Source organism: Pelobates fuscus, chromosome 11 (assembly GCF_036172605.1).
Source record: "Pelobates fuscus isolate aPelFus1 chromosome 11, aPelFus1.pri, whole genome shotgun sequence".
In the NCBI taxonomy this organism is placed as follows: domain Eukaryota; kingdom Metazoa; phylum Chordata; class Amphibia; order Anura; family Pelobatidae; genus Pelobates; species Pelobates fuscus.
In genome coordinates, this window is record NC_086327.1 from 40,887,129 (window position 1) to 40,903,954 (window position 16,826).

A 16,826-nucleotide genomic window follows, 5' to 3' on the forward strand; every position below is an offset into this window, starting at 1 on the left:
GTGCAAATGGACTGTTTGCGGTTGTTTGCGGTGCGTTAAACGGGGAGTTTGGTCTGTCACTGTGAAGCGGGCGTAACCCTTACACTACCTGATCAATACAAAGCACGTTATTCCAAACAATTTAGGAATTGTTGCTAGGATACTAAGGTGAAACAAAAGATCAATTCCAGATAGGAATATAACTACCTATATTTCCAGTTTACTCAATAAACTGGTAATTATTGAGAACTAAAATGAGAATATTAAATTTTAAGAAATATTGGCTTTGGATAATTTTTCAAGCTCAGCTAATTCAGCCTTAAATGCAGCATTGTTGGGTAAATCTCAGATTTCCATCTTGAATTTGTATATAAATATGCTGCAGACAGTTACCAGTGTTGCCCACCATTAGTAAGTGGAGCTGTAGGACTCGAGAGTTTTCCAGACTAATTTTGTACTCTTACGGCCACCATACACCTGTTGACGTCCACTACTGTGGAAACATTGGGTCCCTTTCCTGTTTTTTGAATACTCTAAAGAATTTTGATTTATTTTTTCCCCACCAAAGATTTAGCTTTTTGCAAAGGATCATTGGCAGGCAGTGTGTTGTATATTCTATATTGTGGTGACTTTAGACTCTTGTAATAATAGATTGTATCTATGGTGATTAGGCACTTAGCACTTTAGTTTTCTTTTGCACTACTAGTATGTTGGGGAAATCATTGCATTGCAAAGTATAGCTAACATTGTATGGGATAGACTAATACTCTATCTAATTTTATTAAGCTGTGTTAATACATTTTCATTTAAATATTTTTTCTACCAATTTGAGTGCGGTATCTTTTGGTATTTCTTTTAATATACACCTTCTAATTGCAGGGTATAACTAACTTATTTTAAAATAGTTTTTGCTAAATCTGTTTACTGTTTCTTTATTGCGCCCCATGTTTTATGATGCTAAGGTGAAACAAAAGATCAATTCCAGATAGGAATATAACTACCTATATTTCCATTTTACTATTTCCAGACGCTGATAGTATATAAAAATGCTAATGATTCTATGTCTCCAGAAAACTTCTTTTATACTTTAGTTTGTATTTATTTTCAAATTATGCATCCAGCTAACTGAATTACCTGAATTGATCTTACGTGTTGAGAAGATGTGCTGGGTGTAACTTGTCTGTGCCATAGACCTGCTCTATCCCCAGATGCCCAGATTATTATCTTAATTCTTTAATCCATTTACTCCCCACCATTCTGTGTGACAGAATGCTCGTTTTACAGGATTGGAATAATTCAGAAATCTCCTTACTCACGGACCATACCCTGATGATCAGATACAGTGCGTGGACTGTAAACATACAAAAAAGGTAAAACATGCAACCCAATAAATGTAATACAATACATAATAAATGTAATATATGCAAATTATATTTTTACTTTCTGATGGAAGTTGTGCTGCCCTGAAATGCTTCCCAATTTTTTTTGATAGAATTTTTTCTGATAGAATAATTTAATATGAAAACATTACTAACGATGTTTACTAACATTTTCAACATGATAAAATTGCTCACAATGGTTGGAAAATGCATTCAAATTAAAGCAACACTCCAAAAAACCTAAAGCATGTTAGCATGCTGAACTGCTTTATGTGTGAAGAGAGCTAAATTCAATAGAAAATACCACTCTGCTGCAAGACCTGGTTTGGTTAGCTCAGTAGAGCTCAGTAGAGCTAAACTCAAGAAGGAGCAATTGACCAGAGCACCTGCCTTGCAAAGACTTCTCATTGAGCTGCATTGGGAAGTCTGTGATTGGACAGCCACAGAAAGCCTGGGTCTGGTTAAAAGGGGAGGGCTTGCAAAGGAAGCCGACAAGAGATGTGGAGCTTTTGCAAGTTGTTTTAGGTAAAATGCATAATATATGCATGCTTGTTTTGACCAGGGTATATCTACTAATTTTGGTTTTGTAATTTTTATGGGGGACTTGTCCAAATTTTTTGACCTTTCTCAGACAGATCTCACAAAGAGGATCACATTTAAGCTCTTATGGTGTCATGAATATCTGGGTGCTGCCTTACCTTCATGTTTAAACTATTTTGTAATAGTTTAATCTCAGTGGTGGGGATCCGGCAACACATCCTCCCAGTTCCCTTCCTTATTAAGAAGGTTTTTCTGGACTTAGGGCATCAGTTGTTGCCCTCACACTTTTACTGACTGCAATTGAGAGAAATAGTACGTATGCAGAAAGTGTCACTTGCTGCCCAGCTAAACCTTCTTCATTCTGCATTGCAGATAGGAAGGAAGCCAGAAGGCTTAGGTGCCAGAAGTCAAAGTCCCATCATTGAGCTTAAACTCCTGCAAAATGGTTTAAATGAATGTAAGAGGGCACCCAGACCGACCTGCCACCATAACAACTTCAATAAGATTAAGTTGTTATGGAGTGTGGCAGTGTTCAATTAAAGCACTCTGTCTGTTTAACCCTGAGAAAATCAATATATACAGTGAAGGGTTAGTTCCACCTTTAGTGGCTGTACCTCCATAAACCCCTACCTGCTGCAGATGGGGGCATGTCTACTAAGCATTAAAAACTAGCAACTGGGCAGCCATTACTGCCCAGCTTCTGTGAAATAAAGTGGAAAATAGGGGAATGGATACTAAACATTAAATTGTGACTGGGCAGCCATTGCTGTCTAATCACTAGAAAAGGCCCTATCCCTGAGCAATAACGGAGGAAGCATAGTCCCCTCCACTGGCCCCTTTTCATTAAGGCAGGTAAGGGCCCTAATATTTATTACAAAAGACCCCTCCCTGACCCCACAAATGCCAGGGGGTGGGGGCCCAATATTAATACTAAGGGGGGAACTATTGTCCCATCCCCTGACTCCAACCCCTGCTGTACAAACAATACACCAGTGTTTTCTATATGCAGATAAGTAGTATCATAAGGGGTCCTTTCTCACGGGACACACCAACTCAAGCAGCAATATATACCTATGGCATCATATATTAGGGTTTAGTGTCCTGTGTACATTATTTTTGGGTACCAATTTAACCTGTTTAAACATTATTCATTAGGCCTAATATGGCTATGTACAATACTGGCAGCAGGCCAACCCTTTGCTACTATGTTGGCTAAACTGTGTTGGGGCTGTGGTGAGGCATTCGACTATGTCATATTTACGTGTGCAATCGGTGGGCAGCAGTGGGAATTCTCAAAGCAACAATAACATATAATAATGATAATATATTCATGAGTAAGCATGCCCGCATTATATCAGTATAGGTAAGAGCCTCCCCAGGATCAGATTGTGATAATCTGAACTTTGCGCATATTGTGGCCCATATATAGTGGCACCTCTGTTATGTTACTGGTTCAAGAAATTTGTACATTAGCTTATCGCCAATACCAAGGGGGCCATTGTCCTCAGACCAGCTAGTGACCTGAAATCGATGGCTAAGCACTCGGATAGATGCAAGAGCATTTCATGTTAACCACTGTGGGGCAATTGGTCACTATTCATAGGATGGCAGCTAAGATATCACTGGGAAGGGAAGAGTTTTGGGCCATACTAAAAATAAAATAAAAGATGACAAGATCCATTAACCCAACTGCTGTGATATACCAGGAGCTGCATGGTTCAGGATTTGGCGTCCTGTGAGCATTAGGATCAGTGAACCAATCAGTGAACCAATATAACGTGGTCATACATTGAAACAATAAACTTAACACTATACAATATTTGTGACCCATGGAACTTCACAGCCACTTATGCACTGTGCGCCATTCTGGTTTCAGTCTCCGTTGCGGGAGTGGTGCGGTGGTGTCGGTCTTGATTTGTATGCCCCATTCTGTCAGTTTGGTTAGTCCCTCTTCTGGGGTGAATATCGGCTTTGTGCCTCCGTCACGTTGGACCAGCAATTTGGTCGGGTATCCCCAGCGGTACCTTGTTCAGTGATGTCGTGGGGCATCCACCACTGCTTGGAAACTTTTTCTGCACTTCAGCGTTGCTGCGGAGAGATCAGCAAAGATCCTCACGGTAGGGTAATCTTTGTGCGCCGTGCTTCTATTGCGACATGCCTTCAAGACAAGTTATTTTATATGAAAATAGTGTGCTCTCAGTAGCACATCCCTTTGTGCCGAATCTGGTAGCGCGGTTTCGGGACACAAGGTCTAGGTAAATGGAAGACTCACTTCCCTGATATTCCACCTGCAGACATTCACTATGTAGCAGATGTGTTCCCCTCTCTCTCTGCAGAGGACATAGAGAGTAGATATGGGATAAAAGGCTGGGTTTGTGGTGCATGATAGATAATCTAGGGGATTACTCCAATCAGAGGTCATGAAGTGCTGAATCACCGCATGAAAATAGTGCTGTACCTGGAAATATGCAAACCAGTGTATGGGATGGTCCGGGATGCGCTCTCTGAGGCAGCCAATAGTAAGACATGTTTGTGTGTCATGCCGAGGCTGAGCTGCCATGCTATATTCTCTGGAACTTTGGTATAGTTTAGTGAGTCTCAGTTTAGCTCTCGACCCTTGCCAAAGAAAGTGTCTTTGTTTTTTATTCAAGAGACAGTCATCCTTTTTGGATGATAAGACACAAAGTACCTGTAGGGGCTACAGTAGGTTTGGGAAGCTAACCAATCTATAAAGATTTGCCCATCCTAGATATGAGACAGGCAATTTGTGCCAATGCTCAAATTCTGTAAAAATAGAAGAGAGAACCCAAGGAATGTTCAGCTTGTATAAAAGGGTAATATTTTTCAGAATCTTAGGGTTAGATGGACAAATACTGCAAGTCCGTTGATTGCCACATCAATGGGACCCTATCCAGGGCCGGCCTTAGGCATTTAGACGCCCTGTGCGAAAAATCTTCACAGCGCCCCCCCCCCCCGTCATCCATGTATGCTGTTATGTTTGTGTTGTCTGTGTATCTAATAGTACGTGTGATGACTGTGTGTGATATGTATGCTATGTGTGATATTTGTAATGGGTATATTAACAGTGTGTGATATGCGTGTATTGGTTGTATGTGACACACACACACACACACAGAGTCAGACGGCCATACACACACAGGAAGACATCCACACACACACACAGGAAGACATCCACACACACACACAAGCAGATAGTCATACACACACACACAGGCAGACACACACAGGCAGACATACACACAGACACACACAGGCAGACAGTCAGTCATACACACAGACACACACAGACAGTAATACACACAGACGCACACACAGTCATACACACAGAGGCAGACAGTCATACACACACACACACACACGCAGACAGTCATACACACAGACACACAGAGGCAGACAGTCATACACACAGAGGCAGACAGTCATACACACAGAGGCAGACAGTCATACACACAGAGGCAGTCATACACAGTCACACACACAGAGACAGACAGTAATACACACAGACAAACACACAGAGGCAGACAGTAATACACACAGACACACAGTGGCAGACAGTCATATACACACAGACACACAGTGGCAGACAGTCATACACACACACACACGCAGACAGTCATACACACACACACGCAGACAGTCATACACACACACACGCAGACAGTCATACACACACACACACAGTCATACACACACACACACACGCAGACAGTCATACACACACACACACGCAGACAGTCATACACACACACACGCAGACAGTCATACACACACACACACACAGTCATACACACACACACACACACACACAGACAAACACACAGGCAGATAGTCACACACACAGAGGCAGACAGTAATACACACAGACAAACACACAGAGGCAGACAGTAATACACACAGACACACAGTGGCAGACAGTCATATACACACACACACACACACACACACACAGGCAGACAGTCATACACACAGAGGCAGACAGTCATACACACAGTCATACACACAGACACACAGAGGCAGACAGTCATACACACACACACACAGACAGTAACACACACACACACACACAGACAGTAATACACACAGGCAGAGAGTCACACTCACATGACAATCACACAGTTACCTGTGGAGTTCATGGTGGAGGCAGTGCAGCTCCTGGTGACTGGTGGGGAAGCAGGGACTCCTTCCTGCTTCCCCTGCAGCAGTTTTCCGGCGCTTTTAGCTCCGCCCCCGCCGCACGGTAAGCTCCGCCCCCGCCGCACGGTAAGCTCCGCCCCCGCTGCAAATTTAAAAAAAAAAAAAAAAAAAAAAATTTTTTTTTTTTTTTTTTAAATCGGCTGTGCGGCCGCACGGCGCCCCCTGCTCCATGGCGCCCTGTGCGGCCGCACAGCTCGCACACCCCTAAGGCCGGCCCTGACCCTATCAGACAACCTAAGGGCCATCTCTTTCCCCAAATGTGGCACACTCGACTTAGTCCAGTTAACCTTAAGTCCTGCCAGGGCGTGAAAGTTGTCAAGTAGGTCAATAAGGGGTGGTATGGAGGAGACTGAGTTTGAGGTATACAAGAGAAGGCAATCAGCGAAGTCCTAGACCTTCATTGTTACATCCCCCCATGGGAATAACCTGATATCCAAGCAGTGACTCAATAGCTCTCAACAGAGGGTCTATGGCTAAGTTAAACAACAGTGGTGAGCGGTGATAGAGCGCCATTCGATTTTTTTTAACTATTTGCCTGCTGGGTTCCAGCGGGCAAATCATTTGAATTTTTTAAATCCAGGACCAAAGTTGAATTATCAGAACCTGGATTAGCAGCTTTTAGACTGGATTTCAGTAGTCCTGCAAAGTTAAATTTTTCTGAAATTCGAACCAAATCCAGGCCTATTCGGCATGAATTATAAAATCCAGACATTGAGGAATTCCATCTACAATGTCTGGATTCTGCAGTCTGCGGTCCTGTACACAGCTGGATAGTTTTGCCCCATTCAGTTCAGGGCTATTTGGACTTTTGCGAATAACCCTAAATGTTTCTATGTCTCTTTTTCATTTGCAATTTTTGGCTTGATGTGACCTGGGCTGTACAGGGTTCTGATGGAATTTGTTAAATATTTAATACACATTGAAAAAAAAATGGAGCATTAGAAAAAAAGTAACACAAGCTATAGGTGGTTTTCAGTGTTTTATTTAAGGAGAAGTGACTGTTGCCCTTTAAATTTTGAAGCTTGTAACAGGTATTGTTTGACATTCATACATCCATACCTGCTGCTGAGGAATATAACACTTTCGAAGTATATGTAATTAACAGAAAAATATAAAATGTATAGACTCAAATATGAAAATCAATGAATTAGGGTTAATTGAACTAGTAAGTCCTATTATACACCTGTTACTAATAAAACAGCTTATAATGGGAGCACATTTATCCCAACATTGTGCATTGTATTTTTTTCTAACTATGACTTTTTACCAGCAGAGGGGGTATGAATACATAAAGCTGTTGTATAACAAAAATAAGAATACTGTAGCATTCTAGTATTTGTTCACTAAATGAATCAGTGACCCATGTTTTTCAGGTAAAATGACAGAGTAAGTGAAGATTCCATTTCTACTGAGCTATCATGTACATTGGACACAGACCAAAGGTAATGGTATATCCTGCCCGAAAGGCCAAAAACAGTCCGGGGGGGAGGGGGGAGGGGGGGGGGGGGGTTAAAAGGAAAACACAGACCCCTACAACACTTCATGATGTGCTTTATGTGTGAAGAGTGAGTCAGGTTTTTTTTTTAAATCATTTTACAAAAAGTGTAGATTTCAATTGGAATTGGCACTTTTGTATTTTAATCTGGTTACACCCCTGGCTGTCTATTAGGCAACACGTCTTATAACTTCCTGTGTGTGTAGCTCAATGAAGTGAAACTCAAGAAGCACCAATTGACCAGAGCACCTGCCTTGCAAAGACTTCTCATTGAGCTGCATTGGACAGCCACAGAAAGTCTGGACTGGGGAAGAAGGAAAGGATTTGCAAAAGTTGCAGACAAGGGATCTGCAGCTTTTGCAAGCTATTTTCAGATATTCCACCAATGAAAAAAATGCATAACTAAATTATTGAAAGTTTTCATTGGTTGTATACCTACTAAAAAGCAATCCAGATCCCTACAGCGATCTAAAGTACTTTAGAGGTCTGGAGTGTCCCTTCAAATATGTATCTCTAATTGTCTGTTTTTATTATTTTAACCAAAGTATAATAGGAGACATACAGGGAAAGTAAATATGTGTGCGTGTGTAGGGGTAAGGGAAGGGAGAAGAGAAAGTGGAATGGGATGAAACTACGCTGCTGCATAGAGTGCCCTTTCAACTGTCTTATAATTAACATGAATGTTACTTATTTACATAGGTTGAAAAGAGAGATGCGCCCATCAAGTAAAGCCTTTTTTTCTTAGTTATTGCTTATAGCTTATAGTTATTGCGCTACTAAGCTAATAAAAGCAAATACTAATAAAAGATAACTTATTAAATATGATGTACACATCTGTTAAAGGACCACTAAAGATGCCCAGGCCATTTCATTGTGAGGAAGTGGTCTTGGTGTAGTTTAAGTCCTTCAATCTAAAAACTTCAGTTCAGTAGATAGAGCTATGTTTTGATTGCAGGGATAAACATGTCTTCTTTAACTACAGAGGCTTCTGCTCCATTGAGTGAGTTGGACTCTGTCATGTGATCAAGTCAAACTGAATAAGGGTGTCAAACGTCATTAAAAGCAGCTCATGGGGAAACACTGAATTCAATACTTCCCTTAGAGAAGCATTTGTTCAAAAGCACTTGCCACGCATACACATCTCACCCAATACTTCTCTGGGAGAAGCATTGGATTGGGAGAAGCATTGGATTGGGTGAGCATCATGGAAGCAACGCCTCCAGAATGAGGTAGTAGGAGGATGAGCAATGGCAGCACCAAGTGAAACTTGGTGCTGGGAAAAAGGTAAGTAAACCCTATTTTATCTATTTTTTCAGGTCAAAAGGGAGAGGCCTGTATCTTAAGAGGGACTAGGATACCATAGTATTAAGAATATATGTTTGTATTCCAATCCTAATGTCATAGTGTTCTTTTAAGCCCAACTACAAATTCCAGATTACATAGATTCTGGGTAGTAATAAGCAGAGAGTAACAATTATGTTTTGCAATCATTTGATCCTTGATACCTTCAGTTTGCGCAGCCTGTTTTTAAATTTTGACTCAAGCTGATGACTTCCCATTCAGGGTTACTGCTCGGAATTTTGAGAGGTGCTTATGATGAACGTTCCATTCACATTTATAACATACATACAGGTGTAACAAATGGATCATGATCTGAGTGTCATACCCAGAATCCCTAGCTGCAATGCACTACACACTGTTACATTTGAAAGCAATGTAGCAGAATGAAAAATTAAGATACTCAACCCACCTTAAATTATGATTATTATTCTTTATTTATATAATGAGTTGCATTGTTATCTGTTATTAATGGATTCTGTTAAATATATAGGAAAAGATGTATTTCTCTTTCCACAGTCTCTAAAAACTTGGATAACATTAAGGCACAGAAAGCCTCATACTGTAGACATAATTAGTATTTTCTGTTATCTTTCCTGGCTTTACTGGAAAAGCACGGACGCCCATTCCTGCTGCTGTGACACATGGAGGGCTGCAATTCATTATAATTTAAATGTCAGCTCTTTAATTGTGAGGAAGTATTTCGTTTACCCCTCCCACTAATTGCAATGTACACCGAGTGTAATTTATTAATTATGTGTTGGAATAGCAAATTATAAAAGATCCCAACTGTTCTGTTTTAATTTATGCAAAGCTGTACTTAAATCTGTTAAATCAGAGTCTGAACTTCGCACTATTTTTTTAAAACTATTTTTTCCCCTTAAAAAATAATCATATGAGTAAAAGATACAGTTCACTGGAAAAGAAAAATCCTAAAAAGTTTGTGAACATAATCTAAAATACAAATAATATTAAAATAAAATGTAATAAAACATCTACATACAAGGAAAAATATAGTTTCCCCATCATGTTTTTTTTTTTGTGTTTTTTTTTGTTTTTTTTTTTTTAAATGCAAGGTGTATGATGCGATGAGCAGGTAGGGAAGCCCAGCTATCAATCAGTTGGATATAAGGAGCAGATAGCACTGAACTAATCTGTCAAAGGATCCTTCCACAGCTCTCCACAACCAGAGGTGGGGGGGGGAGTTGATAGCAACAGTTTGTGTGAGGCTTTTGAAAGCTTCATTCATTTCCAACACCCCACCTCCAGGAGACAGATGGAAGAGTCCTTGCAATAAAGAAGATTCCTGGCTGTATATTTGTTTGTCTCCACCTCTCTGGCTGACTGGGCTCCACCTTAGTCAAACAACTCTGTGCTCACTGATGTGTTCAGCACCATAGACTCTGGACAGTTCCCTCCAGAACACAAAGGCAGCAAGGAGCTCCGGCAAGTAGCTGTGCCAGTGACAGCATCTAGCCGATCTAGCCCAGGGAGCACTTTCTTCATCATTTCATCAGCTTGATTTCCAGCTCCTACTAAGAGCAGCTGAAAACAACTTGGGGGATAAGAACACAAAGGTAAGGAAGCGTCTGACTTGTGTGTGTTGTGAATCCACCAGATTCTTCAATGTCCATACATTGTGGCAAATCATGGCATTCCGTGCTTACATCGATCTGTGCACACTGTACAGTTAATACATGGCCAAGTACTTATGTTATATGTGCACAAAAATGGTTTTAAATATACACCTATGTATATGCTCACACAGATTGATCCACAAGTATATTGTCAAGCTGAGAGAGAGAGAGAGACAGAGAGAGAGGGAGGCAATATATAGTTATTAAGTACACACATATATGAGCTTCTATATATAGATCTCCTGTGCATCTTTGTATATATCTATGTGGGTGTGTATGTGTTTGCACACACACATATCATATATATATATATATATATATATATATATATATATATATATATATATATATATATATATACACAGTGTATGTATTTATTATGTTTTTATTTCTAAGCGTAAGTAAAATGCTTTTATAGAAAATATGGCAGATTGTATACACAGTTATGATTTCTAATGGGTGTGTCCTGACATTATATTAAAGATATGTAGATGACATGCAAATTGGATGCAAACTTTATTTATACATATTAATTAGAGTCTGGGGTCTTGACTCACCTAGAATTTCAAAGGAAATCTGTAGTCCTACAAAACATGTGGTTCTGTTCCTCTGATCCTTATTTTTAGCTATTATACTGGACACAGATATATTGCAGGCACAGACTGTGATGCTAGTACATCTTGTGGTGATTAAATTATATCTGTGTTTCCTCCTACCCACCTGTTGTTTCTGCTGAAATAGGTTAATTAGGACTGAATAGAGACATTTAAAGTTTGCAGTTCGGTGACATTACATTGAGGTGCTTGCCATGTGCATTTTAAATCTGTTTTACTATTGTTAGAGTATAGATCGGTTAATATTGATGAGAACCCTCTGTGATTCCTACTTATATCACTATTGAAGCCTTGCTTGCCTTCAAAGGGAATGGTTACCTACTGACATCAAATAAAATAGGGATGAATTGACTGACCTTTTTGATAAACCAAATAACCTTTATTGTTTTACAGATGAGTTTCTCAAAATTCACTGTTTATGGAATCCTGCTGATCTTTTTGACACACAAATGTCAACGGAGAGATACATTTGTGGATAGATAAATGGTTCCATAGATAGACAGAGAGTGAGACGTTTAATCTTTCCACATCCATATTGCTTTGTGTGCCACGCAATATTTGTTAATTGTGTATAAGTTGTTTGTACAGACCTTTGCGAAAAAAATTAAAAGAGAAAGGCAGAATGAAACATGACATAAATTAATTTTTTTATGTTTAAAACTACATTTTCATTCTCAGAAAAGAACAGGTAGACAGACAGACATATAAATAGAGAGCTAGACAGACAGACAGACTCAGTTGTCACTTTATGATCAACAACCTCCTCAACTATTTGCTGCTTGGATTCAATAGGGGGCTGGAAATATTCCTTGGAGATTTGTGTCCATCGTCACGCAGTTCCTGTATATCTTCAGCCATACATTCATGCAATGCACCTCATCTTCCACTTTATAGTAAAGGTGCTATAATGGATTAAATCCTAGACATGTATAGTAAATTGAAGACTTTGTTATTTTGTTGAACAAGCTTCATTTGAGGCACACTATTTGACATATTATACTGTCCAGCACGCAATATCCTTTTGGCAATGGTTAAACTGCGGCCCTAAAGGTAATCACACATTATGGGTATGCCTGGGCCTACCAACGATGCTCTTTTGGTATTAATAGCCAAGGAACAATCTCAAATAGGATTAGACCATCACCACCAGTCTGTAACAATTAAGGATATGTGGATTGTGATGTTCTCAGTGTTCTGTCTCTGTCATCTGCTGAAACCAAGACTCATCAGAGAAGATACTATCCCAAAATCCTGTTTTGGTGATAACACATGCATTTTAGTCTAATATTCTTGTTATTAACTTACAGGTGTGAAACCCAACATGGCCTTTTCTGGCATTAACCCATCCCCTTCCATATTTGAAACATTGTCCATTTAGAGATTGTTTGCACACATTTAAGTAACTTTAAGTATAGTTTAATGCATTTTAGATGCTTTACTGCAACGTTGAACAATCCTGACCATGATCATTATAATTCTCTGACCAGGTTTTTGACCAGCAAACTGTGACTTACTGGGTGTGTAATTTACACTGTGCCAGTATCTGTAGTGTGTTAATTCCCAGGAGGTCAATTGTTTTCGAGGTGTGGGCTGGAAATCATCATACTGATAGTCATAGAATGGTTGAAGTCTCCAACAACTAGACTTCTCCACTATGTGTGGATGCGTTATTGATTGGGTCCTAGACACGATTAACTGTTCCACTTTTTATTTTATAAGGAAGTACGCTTAACAAAATGGACAAAGGAACATATTAATATATATATATATATATATATATATATATATATATATATACACACACAGCCCCATGCAAATTGATGCAAATTCATAAAATCACACATTATTATTTATGCCTTTCATGTGATTTAGTTTTTGTTTTGCTTATATGTGTATATATATATATGTATATATATATATATATATATATATATATATATATATATATATAGTCCAAGTAGATAGTAGTCTGCATAGACTGAAATGCCGACCTATACGTTGTATCACTGTTTTTGCAAAAAATAATAACAGTTTGAATTTATTACAGAATGCTCTCTACTTGGACTATATACATTTTGGTGGGAGATTCAGCACTGGAGCAGCTGAAAGACCGGGAAAAATGAGTGTTGGGACCTCAGAAATATATATATATATATATGTTTTTTTTTGTTTTTTTTACCAAAATTATACTTTTAAAGGAACACTATAGTCACCTAAATTACTTTAGCTAAATAAAGCAGTTTTAGTGTATAGATCATTTCCCTGCAATTTCACTGCTCAATTCACTGTCATTTAGGAGTTAAATCACTTTGTTTCTGTTTATGCAGCCCTAGCCACACCTCCCCAAGCTATTATTGACAGAGCCTGCATGAAAAAAAAAAACTGGTTTCATTTTAAAACAGATGTAATTTACCTTAAATAATTGTATCTCAATCTCTAAATTGAACTTTAATCCCACATAGGAGGCTCTTGCAGGGTCTAGCAAGCTATTAACATAGCAGGGGATAAGAAACTCTTAATTAAACTAAATAGGGCTCTCTTTACAGGAAGTGTTAATGGAAGGCTGTGCAAGTCACATGCAGGGAGGTGTGACTAGGGTTCATAAACAAAGGGATTTAACTCCTAAATGGCAGAGGGTTGAGCAGTGAGGCTGCAGGGGCATGTTCTATACACCAAAACTGCTTCATTAAGCTAAAGTTGTTCAGGTGACTATAGTGTCCCTTTAAGGATTTGCTTTCATTGTTTCCAACAACATGTTCTACCCCATCATGGGAAATATAAAATCAAGTTTAATAAATAGTACATTTAGCTAGCAAAGGCTAAAGAATAAAAATAGATCATACTTGGAACCACTTGGGATTTCACAACTCTGTATGGACATGATAAACAGACTTCGCAATATATCTGAAGGAAAAGCATGTAATCAATGAAACATGTGTATTGGGATCTGATATGTGTTCTGGTTAACGATCACGAAGATTAGCTTGGTGCATAATAATTTCTAATCACTTTCCAACCATATCAAACCTATTGTTCTTTTAAAAGATGTAGACTAGGCCACTTGAATGTCCGTGGTGGCTATCACACGTAGGTAGCGTCTATAACTGGTTACCATGGCTCCACTGGAAATCATGCAGAAGGCACATTTCTATTCAACCTAGCAGGTAAGATTGATAAAGTCTCAGTGTTTTCTTCTTTACTGATACTGATAATTGTAAAACAAACCAGGGCCTGTTGAAATGTCTGTGATATTCCCATTGGGATTCCATGTTTTATGACAAGCAGCTGCCAGAAAGCCAAGTCTGTGCATTGTATTCCTCATTACTGTAATAATGTTTGAACAGTGCATAGTAACCGAAAGACAAATCCTGTATCTCTTGTGCCTGTTGCTGTTCAGTTACATTCTCTCCCATATTCATATTGATACAAGTAGAATAGTATATTCTGTTAACGCTTTGTATATTCTTGTTGAGATTTGTACAGGAGCAATTCACTTTTGTGTATATATTTTATAAGACTAAATAAAAAAAAAACCTGAGATTCATTTGTTGTTCTCAAGTTGTGATATTTATTTGCTATAAATGCAGTTATAGGGTAAACTATCTGATTGGATTTGTGGAGTTATGGTATGGTTCCAGCCGATTGTATGGTGTGTTTTGGTATTTACAATCTCATTTTGTTTTCTGAGCCGTGGAAAGCTATAGTAAGCCATCTGAGTTCACTAAGCTATTTACACTAGTGGTGGAGCCACAGTCATTAGGATTAAATATAGATACAGACTGGCCTAGATAAAAGGTCGCTTACTATGATGTCACAGACTTTATTTATTATTTTTGTTTGGACGTGTGATTAACAGCTGTACCTCTTTTTGGATCTTGTAAACAATTCTTGCATGTCTCTTTGTGTTACCCTTTGCTCAGAGTTGGATCTGTACTTAAATGTCAATGCTAGACTTGGAGATTTGTTTTGGACTGAACAATTAATTAGCCAATTGTGGGCTGATCACGTGATAGGTCGTATGCTCAAGATACGAGCTGCAATAAATACGGCTTAAGAACTAACCAAATCATGCAATGCCAAATATGTCCTTGTTGCCAATATTATGAAATCTACCCATGACACCAAAAAAAGAGACGATTGATGGGGTGAAAAACAATTAGTGATGGCTAGGGGACATTTTTCACAGTGCACAAGCCTAATGAACATTGCATAATACATTTCAACATTAAAAATCCATATTGTTGAGTCTGTTTAGATTTGTTTATGCCTGCCGACCTATTCACAGTGTACTGTGATATTCTATATACTATTTGTATTTTGTTAGTTGTACATGTCAAGTTTTGAAACGTAACTGGCCAATGAGTGCTTCAGGGTTGCCATATGTACAAGATCACTTGAGTCACATCATGAACCTAGGCTTTAGCTGTTCTAAGAATAGAAAGAATAGTTATCAACAGTATAACCCATTTTATACACCACCCAGTATTGGTAATATACTTCTCGTAAGTATCCAAACTTTGATACGTTGCATTTCTGTAATGCCAAATGATCTATAAAATAACAACTATACAGAGGAACATAGTGCGATCTGTATATATAAATATTGGAACACACACAATATGAATAACACTCACAAGTGTAGAGCCAACCCAGGCTCTATATACAGAGCTTCAGGGTGCCAATTCTGGCTTAGGATATTCACCACTCACGGTAAGTAGTTTCCAAATGTTTATTCAGAGGTAAAAAGTGTTAAAAATATAAATAAAATATAAGTAAAACGGACTGATACAAGCAGTGTGTCTAAAAACACTACCGCTACATAAGTAAATCCTCAGAATAGCTGCAAACACTTTTGTATAAAACTGGTTATACTGTTGATAACTATTATTTATATCCTTATGTGCAGTTTAAGGTGGTTGTCAATACACCTTTATCTATACACCGAACCAGTGTTTTTTCTTGAGAGACACCTACTGTTCACAGTTTTACTTTTATTGTTCAGCTGTTCTAAGTTGACTATATATGTATCCTTTTGGACTTCTTATTGTAAAGTACATTGATTGTGACATACTTATTCAATAGTAAAATCTTGATACATGTTACAGTTAAGGTTTGTTTACATTTTAAATTCTGTATGTGTAAGATACATTTCACTTGATTTCATTGTGGTACACCACCTAATTACTCACACATTTTCAGTTTTTCCACTATATAGTAATTATTGTACCTTCTAACTTAAGCTTGACAAAGACCTAGTATAAATCCCCATGCATTTGGATTACCGGAATTCTGCTGAGGTGTGCTGGATCATTTGTCACTTGAATTCCATAAGGATATTAAGAACCCATCAGTCCAGGAGAAACAAATGCCATTGAAGAACAGTTATGTACTGGTTTGAAGCTGCAACCAAAAAAGAGAAAGAAGGTCTAAGCCCTGCAAAGCTCAGCCACGCACATTTATTGTACAGCCACGTTTCGACCCTACAGTGGATCTTCGTCAAGCTGGTTTGAAGCTGGAACATACAGTGCATTTCAATCTATTTTATTTCACATTAGGTGATGGCTTAATTATTATTAACCCTAAAATTGCACGTGCCTGCCATACACAGGTCGCAATGACTTATTTGCCT

General features: G+C 38.6%; 1 protein-coding gene across 1 annotated transcript in view; it reads left to right on the plus strand.

Annotated features, from left to right (window-relative positions):
- The first annotated feature begins 10,257 nt into the window (after positions 1-10,257).
- LOC134577726 (synaptotagmin-1-like) overlaps positions 10,258-16,826 on the plus strand; it is a 245,650-nt gene continuing 239,081 nt past the window's right edge. The window contains exon 1 of the mRNA XM_063436596.1: positions 10,258-10,523. The gene's annotated coding sequence lies outside the window, so the exon portion shown is untranslated. The remainder of the gene's footprint in view (positions 10,524-16,826) is intronic.